This window comes from Schistocerca americana, unplaced genomic scaffold (assembly GCF_021461395.2).
Source record: "Schistocerca americana isolate TAMUIC-IGC-003095 unplaced genomic scaffold, iqSchAmer2.1 HiC_scaffold_24, whole genome shotgun sequence".
Classification (NCBI taxonomy): domain Eukaryota; kingdom Metazoa; phylum Arthropoda; class Insecta; order Orthoptera; family Acrididae; genus Schistocerca; species Schistocerca americana.
In genome coordinates, this window is record NW_025725950.1 from 2,587,166 (window position 1) to 2,605,728 (window position 18,563).

At 40.8% G+C, this 18,563-nt stretch overlaps 1 protein-coding gene across 1 annotated transcript in view; it reads right to left on the minus strand.

Annotated features, from left to right (window-relative positions):
* Positions 1-17,187: 17,187 nt before the first annotated feature.
* Positions 17,188-18,563, minus strand: part of LOC124575364 (molybdenum cofactor biosynthesis protein 1-like) — a 72,688-nt gene continuing 71,312 nt past the window's right edge. The window contains exon 8 of the mRNA XM_047131169.1: positions 17,188-17,295. The gene's annotated coding sequence lies outside the window, so the exon portion shown is untranslated. The remainder of the gene's footprint in view (positions 17,296-18,563) is intronic.

An 18,563-nucleotide genomic window follows, 5' to 3' on the forward strand; every position in this document is an offset into this window, starting at 1 on the left:
ATATATTCTTCCGCGTTTGCTGTTGTCTCACTCTAGTTTCATAGTTTATTAGGAAGACAGGATTTAAATGAGATAGCAGGAAACATGTAGGAATACATGGCAAAATGTTTACATTCGAATTATTCTTATGGTGAAGAGAATACTGGATGTGATTCACAATTCACAAAAGTTGCTATTAACAACCATCTCTTGTCACAGGTAGGACAAAAATTCAGAACGTAGACTTGGCCATATTGACAAACATCCCAAACAGTCTTCCAGTCAGATTTTCATAGTACATTGAAAGGCTGCAACATTCGGAGATGAAGAATACGGAATTTGTATTTACTTCGTTGGATAAAGTATGGAAATGCAGTGGTTGAACCTTGGGGCAGAGAAAAAAGCTCGTCTTCCACCCCCACCCCTGTTTTTTTTTAGTTTGTTTACTGACGCATAGGTTTTGGCGCCAGTATTTATCTTTGTGCCTGCAAAGCATGCCTGTGTAGTGCTACATATATTCGACGGCAGAAGTTAGTTGTGGCGGCACCTACCAACATTTTTCAGAACTTCCGCTTACTTTGCACTTGATTCTAAGCCGCAGGCAGTGTTTTGGATTACAAAAACCGGAAAAAAGTGCAGCTTACATTCGAGTAAACACAATTATGTCTTTTGTGAATCTCGGGAAGCACACTTGCCAACCACTTAGTGGTTTTACAAAGCTTTTGGGAATATATATTACCATCTGTAGATGTACCTGGTATCTTGTGATAGTACACTGTACCAGATGCATAAAAATTGCTACAACAAACAGTTTTTGTTTATTGTCAGATCACTACTATCGTCACTTGTGTAGTTGGAAAAAAAAATTGCCTCATTTTCACAGAGGAAAATAGCAGCTCACAAAAGGGCTCTAGGAGAAATACACTACCACTACAGTTTTTGTACTAAACCACAAAAATAAAATTACAAAAATAAATAAATAAACAAACTGATCACATGTCCAATATAACATCAAAAAATTTGACGTTGCAAAGGGATTAAAGCGTTAATGCTTAAAGACTGCCCAGGCATTGTTACTTTACAGTAAGAATGCTTGTCAGCATGGAAAGTTACCACACAATTGGCAAACGCTACAGCGACATCAAATGAACATTCCACAGCCTTTGCAGTAACAAAATGTTAAAAATCAGCACTACAGAGATTGCTCAGAGCCAACAACAACTGATGACTGCTAACTTCAAATTATAGCTGACAGGTAATACCTCGGGAACTTACTGTAACTGCACTGTGACTTTTTTTGCAGATAATGGGGAGAGCTGTGTTGACTCACACGGTACACAACCATCTCGACACATTCAGTGGGGTCTCTAGGTGTCCATTATGTACTACAGTACAAACCCCCAGGGAATGTAGTGCACAAAGAATCGTGGTGTACATGGAAACCGGTGGATGGCAAGCGACAATCTTTTTAAGGAGCACTAGTGAGAAAATTTAGAGAAATGGCTGTTGACGCTGACTGCAGAACAATCTACTGCGACTAATAGGCATATAGACAAGTCATTTTGCCCTCACTCTGTTTGTGGCGCAACAGGAAAGGAAATTACTAGTGGTGATACAGGGTGTCCTCCAGCGGAACTTGGATCAGTGGTATTGTATTCCTTTCACAATAAGTGAAGCATTTCTTTGATACCTGATGATCCTTGTAGAAGGGTGCGGAAATGGCCAGGTACCAATGCATGTCTCAAGTGTGAAGACCCACAGATTCAGCACATAGTTGAGTCAGTCTGGTTTTGGTCTGGCGTCACCTATGGATATCAAATGCCTCTAATAACTAGTAAGTATAATTTGAGAGCTGTGCAGTATCAGAACTGAATCCTCCAACCTACTGTCTAGCCAACATAATGTCAAAATTTCAGCAATGGGTCTCTCGACTAATAGTGCACTATGGCATAGGTCCTGTTCTTAGCATGCATTTATTGTAATTTCCTGCTTAATGCAAAGTCCTAAGCAATTGGAAAAAAGCACGGTAATTCCTGTATATAAGAAGAGTAAAAAAATGGACCCACATTACAATCCAATATCCTTAACAATGGTTTGCTGCAGAATTCTTGAATGTATTTTCTCTTTGATTTCCACGAGACAGAAAAGCTTCTGTTCACAAATCAGCACAGATTTAGAAATCATCGTTCGTGTGAAACTCGACTTGCTCCTTTCTCACAAGATATCCTGCAAATCAGCGATGAAGGGAACAGGCAGATTCCACATTGCTGTTTCTAGAAAGTGTTTGCCACAGTGCGCCACTGCAGACTGTTGATGAAGGTCTGAAATTACAGATTAGGTTTCAAGATATGTGAATGGCTCGAGATGACTTCTTGTGTAGTAGAAGCCAGAATGTCGTCCTTGATGGTGAGTGTTCATCAGAGGCAGGGGTATTGGGGTTATTCTCAGGAGTGCCCCGGGGAAGTATGATAGGATCACTCTCATTCTCTATACAGGGTGTTACAAAAAGGTACGGCCAAACTTTCAGGAAACATTCCTCACACACAAATAAAGAAAATACGTTATGTGGACATGTGTCCGGAAATGCTTAATTTCCATGTTAGAGCTCATTTTAGTTTCGTCAGTATGTACTGTACTTCCTCGATTCACCGCCAGTTGGCCCAATTGAAGGAAGGTAATGTTGACTTCGGTGCTTGTGTTGACATGCGACTCATTGCTCTACAGTAACAGCATCAAGCACATCAATACGTAGCATCAACAGGTTAGTGTTTGTCAGGAACGTGGTTTTGCAGTCAGTGCAATGTTTACAAATGCAGAGTTGGCAGATGCCCATTTGATGTATGGATTAGCACTGGGCAATAGCCATGGCGCGGTACGTTTGTATCGAGACAAATTTCCAGAACGAAGGTGTCCCGACAGGAAGACGTTCGAAGAAATTGATCGGCATCTTATGGAGCACGGAACATTCCAGCCTATGACTAAGCGACTGGGAAGACCTAGAACGACAAGGACACCTGAATGGACGAGGCAATTCTTCGTGCAGTTGACGATAACCCTAATGTCAGTGTCAGAGAAGTTACTGCTGTACAAGATAACATTGACCACGTCACTGTATGGAGAGTGCTACGGGAGAACCAGTTGTTTCCATACCATGTACAGCGTGTGCAGGCACTATCAGCAGCTGATTGGCCTCCACGGTTACACTTGTGCGAATGGTTCTCCAACATTGTGTCAATCCTCATTTCAGTGCAAATGTTCTCTTTATGGATGAGGTTTCATTCCAACGTGATCAAATTGTAAATTTTCACTGTCAACTTGAGTGGGCTGACGAGAATCTGCACGCAATTGTGCAATCACGTCATCGACACATATTTTCTGTGAACGTTTGGGCAGGCATTGTTGGTGATGTCTTGATTGGGCCCCATGTTCTTCCACCTACACTCTATGGAGCATGTTATCATGATTTCATACCTGTGCTGCTAGAACATGTGCCTTTACAAGTACAACACAACATGTGGTTCATGCACGATGGAGCTCCTGCACATTTCAGTCGAAGTGTTCGTACGCTTCTCAACAACAGATTCAGTGACCGATGGATTGGTAGAGGCCGACCAATAGCATGGCCTCCACACACTCCCAACCTCAACCCTCTTGACTTTCATTTATGGGGGCATTTGAATACTCTTGTCTACGCAACCCCGGTACCGAATGTAGAGACTCTTCATGCTCATATTGTGGACGTCTGTGATACAATACGCCATTCTCCAGGGCTGCATCAGCGCATCAGGGATTCCATGCGACGGAGGGTGGATGCATGTATCCTCACTAATGGAGGACATTTTGAACATTTCCTGTAACAAAGTGTTTGAAGTCATGCTGGTACATTCTGTTGCTGTGTGTTTCCATTCCATGATTAATGTGATTTGAAGAAAAGTAATAAAATAAGCTCTAACATGGAAAGTAAGCGTTTTCAGACACATGACCACATAACATATTTTCTTTCTTTGTGTGTGAGGAATGTTTCCTGAAAGTTTGGCTGTACCTTTTTGTAATATCCTGTTTAGACTGGTGGTCCAAAACATTATGACCTGCTTAATAGCTTGTTTGTCCATCTTTGGGACAAAATACATCACTGATTCTGCATATCAGGGATCAGACAGCTTGTTGTAAGGTTTGAGGAGGTATGAAACATTAGATGTCTACACACAGGTCTTGTAATTCACGTAAATAACATATCACTGATTTGCATACGTGGTAATGATGCTTGATAGCGATCCAGATGGGTTCTTTAGGTTTACATCAGGCAAATTTGGCCACCAAGACATCAACATGACGTCACTATAATGCTTTTCAAACCTCTGTAGCATGATTCTGGCTCTGAGACACAGACATTTACACTGCTGAAAGATTACATCACTGTCGGGGAAGACATCAAGCATGAAGGGACATAGGTGATTCACAGCTGTCAGCATGTCTTCGATTACTACATGCAAGTGCAGGAGAATGTCTCCCAAGCATAATGCTGCTCCCACCAGCCAGCATCCGTGGTGTGCTGCACATTTGGAGCTGCCATTCACCTCAATGATGGTTTTTGTGGAGACACCTACCAACCTAGTGTAGCAAAAATGGGATTCACCCAAAGAGCCAAAATTTCCATTGATTGATGGTTTAATCCGAATGGTCCTGTGCCCACTGCAATCACAACTGATGATGTTGTTGGGTAGACATGTGAACATGTAGGAGTGGTCTGCTGCGGAGCTCCGTGTTCCAGAATTTACAATGAACAGTGTGCTATGGAACACTTGTGCGTGCACCAGCATTGTGCTACAAATCACCATCTATCCACATTGCAGCCAGACAGGCCTCCAAACCCCAAGTACTGTGAAGAGTCATGGATGTCTAACCATTTAGCACCTAGTGATAGATAGCTCATGAACATTTGACCAGCACTGCCGCTTTTGAGATGTGTGTCACAGGCTCAGCATAATAATAATCTGCCATTTATCAAAATCACTTATCTCAACTGATTTCCCCATTTGCAGCCCATATCTTCCCTAAAGTGAGCCCCCATCTGCGTCTGCTCTATTTACATATTTTTGTTACTGCATCACAAGCCCCCAATGCCACCAGGCAGCATCCAACTCGCAGTGGGCAGTGGTCATAATGTTTTGGCTAATAAGTGTACATTAAGGATCTGACAGCCAACGTGGCCAGCACTATGAGGCTGTTTGCTGATGACGCTATTGTGTATGAGCAAATGTCGCCATTGAGTGACTATAGGAGGATATAAGATGACTTGGACAAAATTTGTGATTGGTGAGATGAATGGAAGCTTACTGTAAATATAAAAAAAATGTAGGTTAATGCAGATGAGAAGGAAAAAAAAATCCCATGATGTTTGAATACAGCATCAGTAGTATGCTGCTTGACAGTCATGTCAATTAAATACCTAGGCATAATGTTCCAAAGCAGTAAAACATGAAACAAGCAAAATTGGTTGTAGGGAAGGCAAATGGACAAATTGGTTTATTGCAAGAATTTTAGGAAAGTGTAGCTTATCTCTAAAGGACACAACACTAGTGTGACCCATTCTTTAGCATTGCTTGAGTGTTTGGAATCTGCACGACATTGGATTAAAGGAAGACATTGAACCAATTCAGAGATTTGTCACCAGTAAGTTTGACCAGCACATAAGTATTATAGAGATGCTTCATGAACTCAAATAGCAACCCCTGGAGGGAAGATGATATTCTTTTCACAAAACACTATTAAACTATTTAGGTACCTCGTACTTGAAGCTGACTTTAGGTCGATCCTACAGCGACCAATTTACAATTCATGTAAAGGCCACAAAGACAAGAGAAATTAGGGCTTGTACAGAGGTATATAGACTATCATTTTTCCTAGCACTATTTGTCAGTGGAACAGGGCAAGAAATTACTAAGGTGGCTTGTGGGGTATGTACGTAATTTTAATCAGCATGATAGATACATTTTTGTACATGTTTACTTTCAAGGAACTTTGTTGTGCTGTTCTTTTTTAATAAAAACAAATACAAAGCTCGTGTGGGGTATGTACGCAATTTTAATCAGCATGATGGATACATTTTTGTACATGTTTACTTTCAAGGAACTTTGTTGTGCTGTTCTTTTTTAATAAAAACAAATACGAAGCTCGTGCTTATTCACTCCATTCCTGGCTGATGAAAGTATCTATTGTAATTATCATCTTTCTCATGTTCCCAGTACCTCGGAAACTCTCTGTCAATTGCATTTCTTTTTATTTGGCATTTATGGTGTGGACATCTTGGAATTCACGAGCATCTATTCTGTTATCAGAAACATTACATTCTCTTCAGACCATTCTGCTGCTCAAAGATCTTGAGTTGAAGACAAAAGTTCACTGATGAAACACCAAAATTTAGCTCTTTCTCTCCTGCTCTCACCAATGCAGAGATGATGGAGACTTCGTTTGACAGTTCATCGAAGGACTGATAATGGGCAGAACATGAGTGAACACCTGTGAATGCTAACCAAATGCAACAGAATGGTGTCTGCTTGTGCTCAGCTACTGTTCAGAGCCACAGAGAATTCTTGTTCATTTGTGTCCGCTCCAGTGAAAAACGAGTTTCAGACCTGCAGTCCAGTCTTTTAAGTTTAGCAGGCAGATGGATCAGTCATGTTTTGGGCCAGTATGGTATACAGATGTCTGACACATATCATTTCTAATGAGGCTATTTGAGGGCTGAGCAATTTGATGACAGGATCCTCGAAACTACTGACCTGTCATATAGTCGACATTTGGATGATCATTGGTTGTGTTTCAAGATGACAATGCACAAGTACACCATGGGATATGAATGATGGAGGAAATCAAAGTCAAAATGAGGGCAGCTCAGTCTGTATTATTGTAAAATATTAGGAGAGAGAGAGTCACAGACATGATATGCGAGTTGAGATGGTAATCACAAAAAGAAATACTTTTTTGCTGTGGCAAGATCTTTTCACAAAATTCCAGTCTCCAACTTCATCCTCCAAATGCAAAAACATTTTAATTTTCATAGCACTCACCTTCATAGGGAAAAATGATCGTTATAATAAAACACAACAAATCAGAGATCACACAAAGCAATTTAAGTGTTACTTTTCCCCACACATTGTTCAAGAGTGGAACGGTAGAGAAACAGTATGAAAGTGGTTTGATAAATCCTCTGTCAGGCACTGATTTGTGAAATGCAGAGTAGTCATATAGATGCAGACATTTCATATCCCATAAGCACGGTGGTTGTGGAGGTCTAGTGGGTAGCGCACTAGACTCCAATCAGGAGGTCCTGGGCTCGATTCCCCATAAAACATAAAAGTGGGGATTTTTCCTTGTTCCAGTGACTGCAGGATCACCCCAGGTGACACCAACCTGCTATCAGATGATTCCTGGGGATGTTTCCCAGGGGTAAAAGGAAGCTGGGGTGATAGGCCATAACCCTCTCCCTCCTAGTGCCACGGTGAACAAAGGCTGCACCCTACCTGCTGTCAGGACAACAGCCCAGTCACTGCCTGCCATCATAGACCTTACTTTAACTTTTATGTTGTAAGCGTCTGAACAATTACTTTAACACAGAACATATACAGAAATGAACAAGACCAGAATAATTAACATATTCTGTTGGATTTTCTGTTGCGGCTATATCATAAATTAAACAACAACAGAAAGACATCTTCAATCAATTTTCTAAAATTCATGACATAAAAGTATTGTATAAATCATTAAAACTCTACTGTACTCTATCGAAATTGTAATACTCCTGGGTAGATGCCAACGTTAGCATGCAGCTAGAGCCAGTGTTGACATGATTTTTAAGCTGTTGTCCACATCCAACTAGATGAATAGCAGACTGGTATGCACACCCCACATCAGTTACATGATCCTCAAACATTTTGAAAACATTCTCACACTTTCACACACGATAATATTAGATACATACAGATACAGGGTACATACCTTTCACCCTGGTGTGGGTTGGAAGGTTGGGGGGGAGGGGGGAGGTGGCATGGAAAGGGCATCTGGCCACAATTTACCACTAATACTGCCAAATCCACATTAACATGCTGAGACTGTGATAGCAGGGGATAAGAAAAAGAAAAAGTAAAATGTATCAAAGTTGTGAGGTAAAAGTTTGTGCCCACTGCCAGAAGAAAATTCACTCCAGATTTAATGTTGCAACAGTGCATATGGAGTACATGAAATGATCACATTTACAGATCAATACTGCAAATGCTTCTCAGCTAGCATGTATCGACCCATGCCAAAACACACACATTAGTATGTGGTGTAGCCCTCACTGGTGATAATGCAGGCACTGACTATAGCATTCAGTCGATAGTACAGATGGCAAAAACTGTCCTGAGATAAATTATGTCACACATGCTCAATCTGTTCAGATAGTTATGTAAGAGTTGTTGGTTGACAAGTTGCACGAGTCACTTCTCATCCCATGTTCCCACATGTGCTCGGTTGGAGACAAACTCGTAGAACATGGTGGCCCGGGAAGTCACTGTTCATCTTTCTGAGAACACTGAGTTTCGTGGGCAGTGTGTGGGTCAACACTGTACTGTTGGAACAGTACATTACCTTCCAGTTGCAAGAATGCAAAAATAACGGGTGTAACATCATTCTGTATGTACCAAGTGCAGAAACACCACAGACGAATGAGAGTTGTAGTTTATCGCCTGGGGTGGGGCCACTGTATCTTGGACTAATGCACTCTACAAGAGAGTGCTCACCAGATTTATGTCATTTGCTGATACGACCATCACTTGTCTGCGAGCGGAATCTGCTTTCATCACTTACAACCATGGCGTGCCATGCCATCCTCAAAGAGATCCTCTGATGGCACCACTCTAACCATACATGTCAGTGCTGAGGCACGATTGGAAGACGGGATAGATGTGTGCACGTCCGTAACGCAACTGGCAATAACTGCTTCGCAACAGTTTGTGTTGACACATCTGGGCCTCACAAGACCTTTTATCTGTGCTGTGGTAGCCGTACGATCTGCAACTGCTGCCCTTTCAGTACAACAATCCTAGTGAGCATCTGTGCTGTGTGGATGTCCAGAACCTCGACTACATGTGTGAGAATGTTCACGTGACTACTGATACTAGGAATGTTGCATAACTGACGCAGCACATCCAACTTGTGTGGCAATTCCCCCGAAAGGACCATCCTGCCACTCGGAAGCCCACAATTTGACCCCTTTTTAAACTCACTCGTTGGCTATAAGAATCACGAGTGTGCCTTCCTGGCATGGTTGCCTGCTTGCTTCACATGTCTGCATCACACTGGCTGTGAGCATTTCCTATTAAAGGGTAGACACATATAGCACTCTGATAGCTATGCCATTACACTATCTGTTGGCGGATGACACTGAAACCATTGCCAGTACATCTACTATTCCCAGGTGACATGTGTTGTCATCAGAACAAAATTGACATTGTTTTTCCAGGTGTACAATATAAGCTGTATCAGCAGAAACATGTGACTAAAAAGATGCTAGCCTTACATTATTCTTGCACATTATCATTATCTTTGATGTTAATATGACAAGAAACATGAAAAATGCAATATTGAAAGTGAAGTTCATGGGAGAGATCTATGAACCGTTCAAAGTAAAGACAGGAGTGAGGCATGAGGATGGCCATCACCCACTCTATTTAACTCAGTTTTGGAGAAAATAATCAGGACATGGGACAAAAGAGACAGATGGGTGAAGACTGAACTGTCGCCCTCCAAGTGCCGTGCCAAACAAAGACTGCACTCTACGTGTAGTCAGATCATGTCACACACCACACCATGACTTTCGAAATATATATGCACATGTAGATAAAATGTCTGGCCTTTGCTGATGATATAGCCATCATAACAAATAACAGAAAAGAAGACAAAAAAGCTCTACAAACTCTTTATCAAATCTCAATCAAAACGGGACTACAAATCTCAAATGAAAAAAACTTGTACATTGACACAATGTAAAGAGACAGACACCCACTGGTAACAAAGTATGGGAAGATATCACATGAAGAAAGTTTCCAGTGCCTGGAAGAGATTACACAGAAAATAAGACTGAACTCAACATCCAATGAAAAAAGAATCACAAAACTACATAAGGTATTCAGACTTATATGGAACAATTATAACAAAAGAAGTTTTTCCATCAATGCCAAATTAAGACACTGTAGTACAGTAGTTACCACAGGCCTTGTACACCTCAGAACAACAGCCATGAAGGGAAGAACAAAAATCAAAGAGATGGAAAAACAGAAGGAAAGATCTACAGGCCAGTTCAGAGAGAGGGGATCTGGATAAACATATTGACAAAAGAACTGTACAAATACAAACAGAGGATTAAAAACAGCACCAGGTAAAGAAGGACAAGGTTCTAGAGACACATACAAATTATGCACAAAAACAGACTTACCAAGAATATTTTTTATATAGTTATGACTAATAAAGTGAAAACCAACTGGGTATAGGAAACCATGGAGGACCTCAAGAAACAAAACATCTCCACAGAAGACATCACAGACAGGAAAAAATACAGAGTAAAAAACTGGAAAACAGAAATTTCAGCAGATATTGAAAGAGAAGAAAATGGGGAAGAACGGTACAGAAGAGAGGAAGAGGAATCACAATGAATATATGAGAAGTTTTTGAAAGACAAATGAAATAGACAGAAAAAAAGCCTTGAAAATTGATGGTGCTCTCCTTAAGGGGGTATTAATTAACAATAATTCAATATAATAATAATAATAATAACAATAACAATAATAAGAAGAACTAAAAGAAAAATATAGACAAAGACTAACAGAAATACTGAAAACAGAATTGACAGCAAGAAACAAGACAAAAGCTATAAATACTTATGCCATACCAATATTGACCTACTCATTTGGGGTAGTGAAATGGAGTAACACAGACCTAGAAGCACTCAATACACTTACACGATCACAATGCCACAAATATAGAATACATCACATACATTCAGCAACAGAAAGATTCACATTAAGCAGAAAGAAAGCAGGAAGGGGATTTATCGACAGAAAAAAACTACATTATGGACAGGTAGACAATTTAAGAAAATTCTTTCTAGAATGAGCAGAAACTAGCAAAATACACAAAGCAATCACTCATATAAATACATCGGCTACACCACTGCAACTTCATAACCACTTCTACAACCCTTTAGATCACATAACATCAACAGATACGAAGAAAGTAAATTGGAAAAAGAAAACACTTCATGGCAAGCACCCGTATCATCTAACACAGCCACACATCGATCAAGAGGCATCCAACACATGGCTAAGAAAAGGCAATATATACAGTGAGACAGAAGGATTCATGATTGCAATACAGGATCAAACAATAAACACCAGGTATTACAGCAAGCATATTATTAAAGATCCCAATACCACAACGGATAAATGCAGACTTTGTAAACAACAAATAGAAACAGTAGATCACATCACAAGCAGATGTACAATACTAGCAAATACAGAATACCCCAGAAGACATGACAATGTCGCAAAAATAATACATCAACAGCTTGCCTTACAACATAAACTTTTAAAACAACATGTTCCAACATACAAGTATACACCACAAAATGTACTGGAGAATGATGAATACAAATTATACTGGAACAGAACCATTATAACAGGTAAAACAACGCCACATAACAAACCTGACATCATACTCACCAATAAAAAGAAGAAATTAACACAACTAATCGAAATATCCATACCCAATACAACAAATATACAAAAGAAAATAGGAGAAAAAATTGAAAAATACATCCAACTGGCTGAGGAAGTCAAAGACATGTGGCATCAGGATAAAGTTGACATTATACCAATTATACTATCAACTACACGAGTCATACCACACAATATCCACCAGTACATCAATGCAATACAGCTACATCCAAACATATTTATACAACTACAGAAATCAGTAATTATTGATACATGTTCAATTACCCGAAAGTTCCTAAATGCAATATAACACATACCATACAGTTGAAAGGAAGTGACGCTTTATCAAGGTCCACGTCACTTTCCATTTTTAACCAGACTTAACGTCTGAGGAAGTAAAGAATAACAATAATAATAATGACACTGTCTCTGTCTCAATAAATTGATCTTCGAAGATCAGCTGAAGTTATCTCCCATGTCTTACTCTGCCTCTGTCCATGTGAATAACAGTAAAATTTAGGCTTATTTGGGAAAACAGCATCAAAGAAATTGTTTATTACAAATGGAACAACAGTATTATAGATTGCACATGGCAAAGATTTATTGTCACAAATTGATGTTATCACCACTCTTGATAAATCCTGTTAATACAGTACAATAAAAATAACAACACCCGATAAATCTCTGTACACACGCCACATTACCACAAGTGAAAACTACATGGAGTGGAAACAGGGAGATACTACGATGCAAAATTGTTTCCATCTTATGACCTTTTTGTTGTTGCTGTGGTAGTCTGAAGATTGGATTGCTGCAGCTCTCAATACTAATCTATCCTGTGAAAGCCTCATCACCTCCAGCTCTACATATCTATTACAACACCCACCCGTTTAAACCTGCTAGTTGTCGTGAAGTCTTGATCTATTTCTACAGTTTTTATACCCCTTCCCTTCCAACACACACACACACACACACACACACACACACACACACACACACACACACACACACTAGCCACCAAGGAAGAGCCTACAGCTTTGATTCAACCCCCTCGCCCCCCCCCCCCCCCCCCAGTCGTACCCTCATACCTCCCTAACTATGCTTTGTTCGATACTCATCCTTCCACAATCGCAACGAATTCCTCCATCCTCCATGAGATATATACATCCTAAGCACCAATCCTGTAAAACTGTTGTCAACCTTTCTGCCACAACTCTTAGCCCTGCAGACGTCTTGGTACTTTCTAAAGGCCTCACCTTTAGCCCAAAACCTAAATTCAAGTGTGCTGGACTTGTAAAGGACCTTCTTTCCTTACCTAATCTCTGCAGCTGAAATTTCTTCAATGTGCGTTAGGGAGGTATGAGGGTATGACTGGAAGAGGCGGGGGGGGGGGGGGGGGGGGGGTTGAATCAAAGCTGTAGGCTCTTCCTTGGTGGCTAGTGTGTGTGTGTTGGAAGGGAAGGGGTATAAAAACTGTTGAAATAGATCAAGACTATGCTCCAGACTGAATGCGGAAAGGCATAATCAGTCTTAAATGATGATGATGATGCATCCCACTAATAACAGCCAACAAAAACCTCACATAGAACCTTGCTTAAAACAGTTCCAGCCTCCCTCCCACCCTGAACCTCCCATTCCAGCCAGTCATCTCTTGGTTATCTTTCAGGAATTCATCACTTCTAACCCGGCCTTACTTTCCTTTCCTAAATCCTCCCTAGTGAGACCAACATCACTCCTATCTAACACACAGCTACCCATATCCTTAAAATCAATCCGTGCCTTATCATCTTTCCTACAGATAAATGCTTCATCACAGTGTTCATGAATCATAGTGACTATGTGGCTGAGAGTCTTCACCAACTTTCTAACACCTCTGCATACAAACCTTACAACCATGATCACATCCGTGAATTCCAACAAGACTCCAGCAGCTCTCCAAGACCTTAAGTCCATCCCATAACCTGACTCCTGGATCTATCTCCCTCCTCACACCACTCCTTCCTTTTTACCTATTCGCCAACCCAACTACACAGGTCTCTCCACTTGCCCAACTGTGGCTGGGTACAATCCTCCCACTGAACATCACATGCAAACCATTGTCTGTAACCTCCCATCCTACAGTGAAGACAGTGCTTACTTCCTTCACCGCCTTTCTGCAGTTCCTGTTTTGCTACCACATGACTCCTTGCTGGTTACTATGGATGCAACATCATTTTACAACATCCCCCATGCCCATGGCCTCACTTTCCAAACATCCTCCTGATACCAAAACCACCACCTCTTTCCAAATCCCCTTCCCCAAACACATCCTGACTCACAATTATTTCACTTCCGAAGACCAAGTCACAGGGTGAAATGCCTAAAGCTCGCACCACAAGTATGAAGTGCTATTGATTTGCGGCTTTGACTGAATGGATTGGTAGACAGGGACTCATTACTGTTACCCAATCAACATATTGTAAAAATCCTTTCTTGTGCAGATGTACACTTTTTAAATGAAACTGTGCTTACTGACATTAACAAACTAAAAATATGGTAAATCAGAATGTCAGTGGGGTTTGTTGCAGGATTCTAGTACAGGTTGTCAATGAGATACAGTATTTTTAAAAGTTTCCACACCAATACTAGTTTGTGCCACTCAATCTGGGTAGTTGCTAGGTATGATGTTGTTTGCTTACAGTGTGTTTGTGTGTGTGTGTGGGTAGTTGCTAGGTATGATGTTGTTTGCTTACAGTGTGTTTGTGTGTGTGGGTAGTTGCTAGGCAACCTCTTCAACCAGTTATGTGGAAGTCATAGCCTAACTCTTAGCAACATAACAGATGAAACAAGTAGTTGATCCACATGTTACCTCTTGCACAATCGCATGTGGAAATGGCATTAATCGGGCAAGTGTCCTATGCATTCTCCATTGATATAGGTGTATCCCTTTCTATAAAGAGCTGCATGGAATTGATCAACAGAATTGTGTTAACTTCCATACATGGCCATTAAGACAGGATACTCCAGATGTATCATGTATCTTGTTTAGTGGTGAAGGAAATTTTAACAATCGTGGCCTGGTAAAGTGCTGAAATAAGCACAATTGGTCTGTTAACAATTGTCTTTGGCTGTGGCAGGTGGAATCTCAGCATCCTTGGAGTGTAAACGTGTGGTGTGAGGCAGTGAACCATCAGCTCATAGGCCCGTTTTTCTTAGAAAAAACACTGAATGTGCACAAGTATCACAGCCTCCTAACAAATCATCTTCCACGGATGCTAGAAGAGATTCCTCTGCAGACTAGGAGCAACTTGTGGTACCAATACGATGGCTGTACAACCCACAGTGCACGAAGTACAACATGGCTTCACAAACTGTTTACAAATCATTAGATTGGATGTAGAGGACCTGTATCTCGGTTGATCCATTCGCCAAATTTCATGCCTGCAGACTTTTTTTCTATGGGGAAAGCTGAAAGACTGTCTACAAGGGCATACCAACTACATCTGATGATATGCAATGATGTATTACTGCAGCCTGTCGGATTGTCCCTGCTGAAATACTGGTTTGTGTGCAGCAGTCTTTCCATACCAGAATGGGAGCATATACTGGTGCTGCCAGTGCTCATTTTGAACACAGCCTGTGATGGTCAATTGTCTCATTACTGGTCACAATCCACATAACTAGTGTATGGACTTGGACTGTTCTTTGGTGTGTGCTACCGCAGCTAATGTACAAGTGTTGGTGTGGGAACTTTACAGCTAATGTACAAGTGTTGGCGTGGGACCTTTTCAAAATATGATATCTCATGAATGGCTCACACTAGACTCCTGCAACAAACACCGCTGATAGACTAATTTACCCTACTTTTAGTTAATACCGATAGGCATAGTTTCATTTAAAAAAGTTTATGTTTGCACAAAAAATGCACTTTCTAATATCACTACAACCTGTTGGTTGGTTACTAGCATAAGCCCCCAACTACCAATCCATTCTGTGAAAACCACACATCAATAGCACTTTCCATTTCTGCAATGTTTGTCGTGCAGGTTTTAAGTGATTATCCCTGTATAAACAAATCTGTAGTACTGCCATGGGTACTCGCATGGTGCCATCCTATACCAGCTTTTATATTGGCCATCAGGAGAAGTCCTTCCTATCCTGTCAACACCTAAAACCCATTGTCTGATTCAGAGTAATTGAGACATTTTCATGATCTGGACTCATGGTATAGACTGCTTCTTCCATAACCTAAAAACCTACTCCCAAATCATCTTAACCTGATTATTCTCAACTCAATGCGCCATATCACTAGACATCGATATCCATAAATACATGTCAAATGGACCAACCACCAACAGTACCTCCCTCCACTTTGACAGCCGTCACCCATTCCATGTCAAAAAGGCTCTTCCATGCAGCCTTGTCACACGTGGACTCACTATCCCCAGTGGAAAGCAGAAGTTGTCTAAATATGGCAATAGCACTACCAGAGCCACAGTATCCTATCCGTCTCATTCATAAATAGATCTCCCGTGCCATCTCCTCATTTCACACCTGTAACCCTGCTAACCAGACAATGGTCAGCACTCATCTAATCACCCAGGCCTTGAAAAGCTCAACCACATCCTTCACTGGGGCTTTGGCTATCTCAGATGGGGTATACTATACTCAAGATACTACCCTATTCCTGCAAAGTAATGTTCCACTGCCCACACAATCTAGAGAACATCCTTGTCCGCCCCTAATCCTGTGAGTGACCCAGGTGCAAGACCTGTCCCACAGATCCACCCACCACCTCCTACAGCAGTCCAGTCACAGGAATCTCCCACCATATAAAAGGCACGATCATGTGCAAAAGCAACCTGTTAAAAATCAGCTATGCTGCAATTACCATACAATTTTCCATGTAGGGATGACAAGTAACCAACTGTTCACTCGCAGTAATGTCCAGCACCAAACTGTGGCAAACCACAGACTTGACATTGCAGTTGCCAAGAGGCTGTACACCACTTCAACAACTGCTTCACTAGATATACCATTTGGATATTCCCTTACAGTGCAAGTTTCTCTGACCTACGCAGGTGGAAATTGTCTCTCCAGCACATCTAGTGCCATCCACCTGACCTAAACCTCTGCTAATTTGTTTCCCACTGTATCACTTCACCTTTTCCCTTCTCTCTTCTGTACCCACCAATCTTTTCCCATTCAGACAATGTACTGTCTTCTCCAATCACTCTGCCCCCCCCTCCCCCCCACCCCCCCCAACCCCCCCACCCCACCCCGTGCAGCTACTGCGGGTGTGTACATTTGGGTGTTTGTGTGGTTTCCAAACTAAACCATGTGCATTTTAGATATGTTAGATCCATATACTTTACCTGAAACTAATTCTCTGAGGTACTGAGACTACTGCTTCCTGGCTCTATTTTCAGCTAACACAGAAGTATTGTCTACAAACAAAAGTGTATGGGACAGGATATTTACCAGTGAATCATTCACAAGGGACACCAAAAAGTCTGTTGTGTGGCATGTAGACAACCCCCGAGATGGTCCACCAAGGCAGTGTGACTGCAGGAGCATACAGCAAAAACTGTACACAAAAGATGGTCCAGCACTTCTCAGAGCTTACAGTCAAAAATTATCAGGCTAGGTGTCCATATTATGCAAATTAACGTAGGATTAACAAGTGACAAATGCAGTTACCAAAGCAAATTAGATGATGAGCATGCCATCAGTATTATAGCTCTATAGGAAATGCATTTAGGTGATAATTCAGAAGCTACATGCAAGATTACGCAATATAAAGCAATATCAATACTCCTCTCAATTGTTAGGTGCTACCACAATAAATGAAAAAAGAAACAGCTCTTGGATTATGCTGGCTTAAGCTGTCAGAAAATTAGTGATGTAGAAGTAATTAGAATAAAACTCAAAGGCCTGGTTATTACATCAGTCCACAAATCACCTAACGGAAAGTGTCTGACACTAGTCTTACACACAGCAACTAGACAGCACGTATATGTTTAAGATTTTAATTCCAAAACACAACCCGGAGATACATAAATAGAGACAAAAATAGAGAACCATTGTTCGAATGGATCAACACACAAGAAATTATCTAAGTTTGATGCCAAGGAATTTAAAACGTTTTGGGCAGGCAGATGGAAACTGATACAAAACCTTACCCATCCATCTTTTCCACTGATGAGAACAAATTACCACTGAATCACTCAATAGTAGTACTGAAACATTTTTCAAGGAGTGTACATTGGCTCACATAAGTTATCATTGGTGCTGAAATATCAGTTACAAAATACATTGATAAACCCACATGGAAATTTGAAAAAGCTAACTCGATACAATACACCCAGGAAGTGGCGTCGAGTGTGCAAGCAGTAGTAAATCGTGCCATAGAAAATCGTATTACATTTAGTTTAAAGTGCATAGTCTGCCAAAACAGTATTCATAGCGGTATTTGTTTGTGCTCTTTTTCACATATATGGATCCATCTATCGTGTATGAACAACAGAAAAGTGATAAATCCGAATTGTGTATGTGGCTTTGTTAAGTGCAGTGCTCGAAAAAGTGCAGTCAAGATGTATAATGCTGGTACTGAAGAACTCATCTCTGATGTGCTGAAAGAAGAACTCGCAATAGCTAAAAAATATATGAATGACATCGAATCGTTAATTAATTCTTTGAATGTCGATTTTAATCCTTTTGTGAAAAATGTACAAAGTGAAAACTACAACACTCTCAAAGAAACCGTTACTGAAATTCAAAGTGCTCCAATATCTGCTATAGTTACGAAAAACTCGTTTGCGCCCATTGCACAAGAGAAACACCGACAAACGAAAT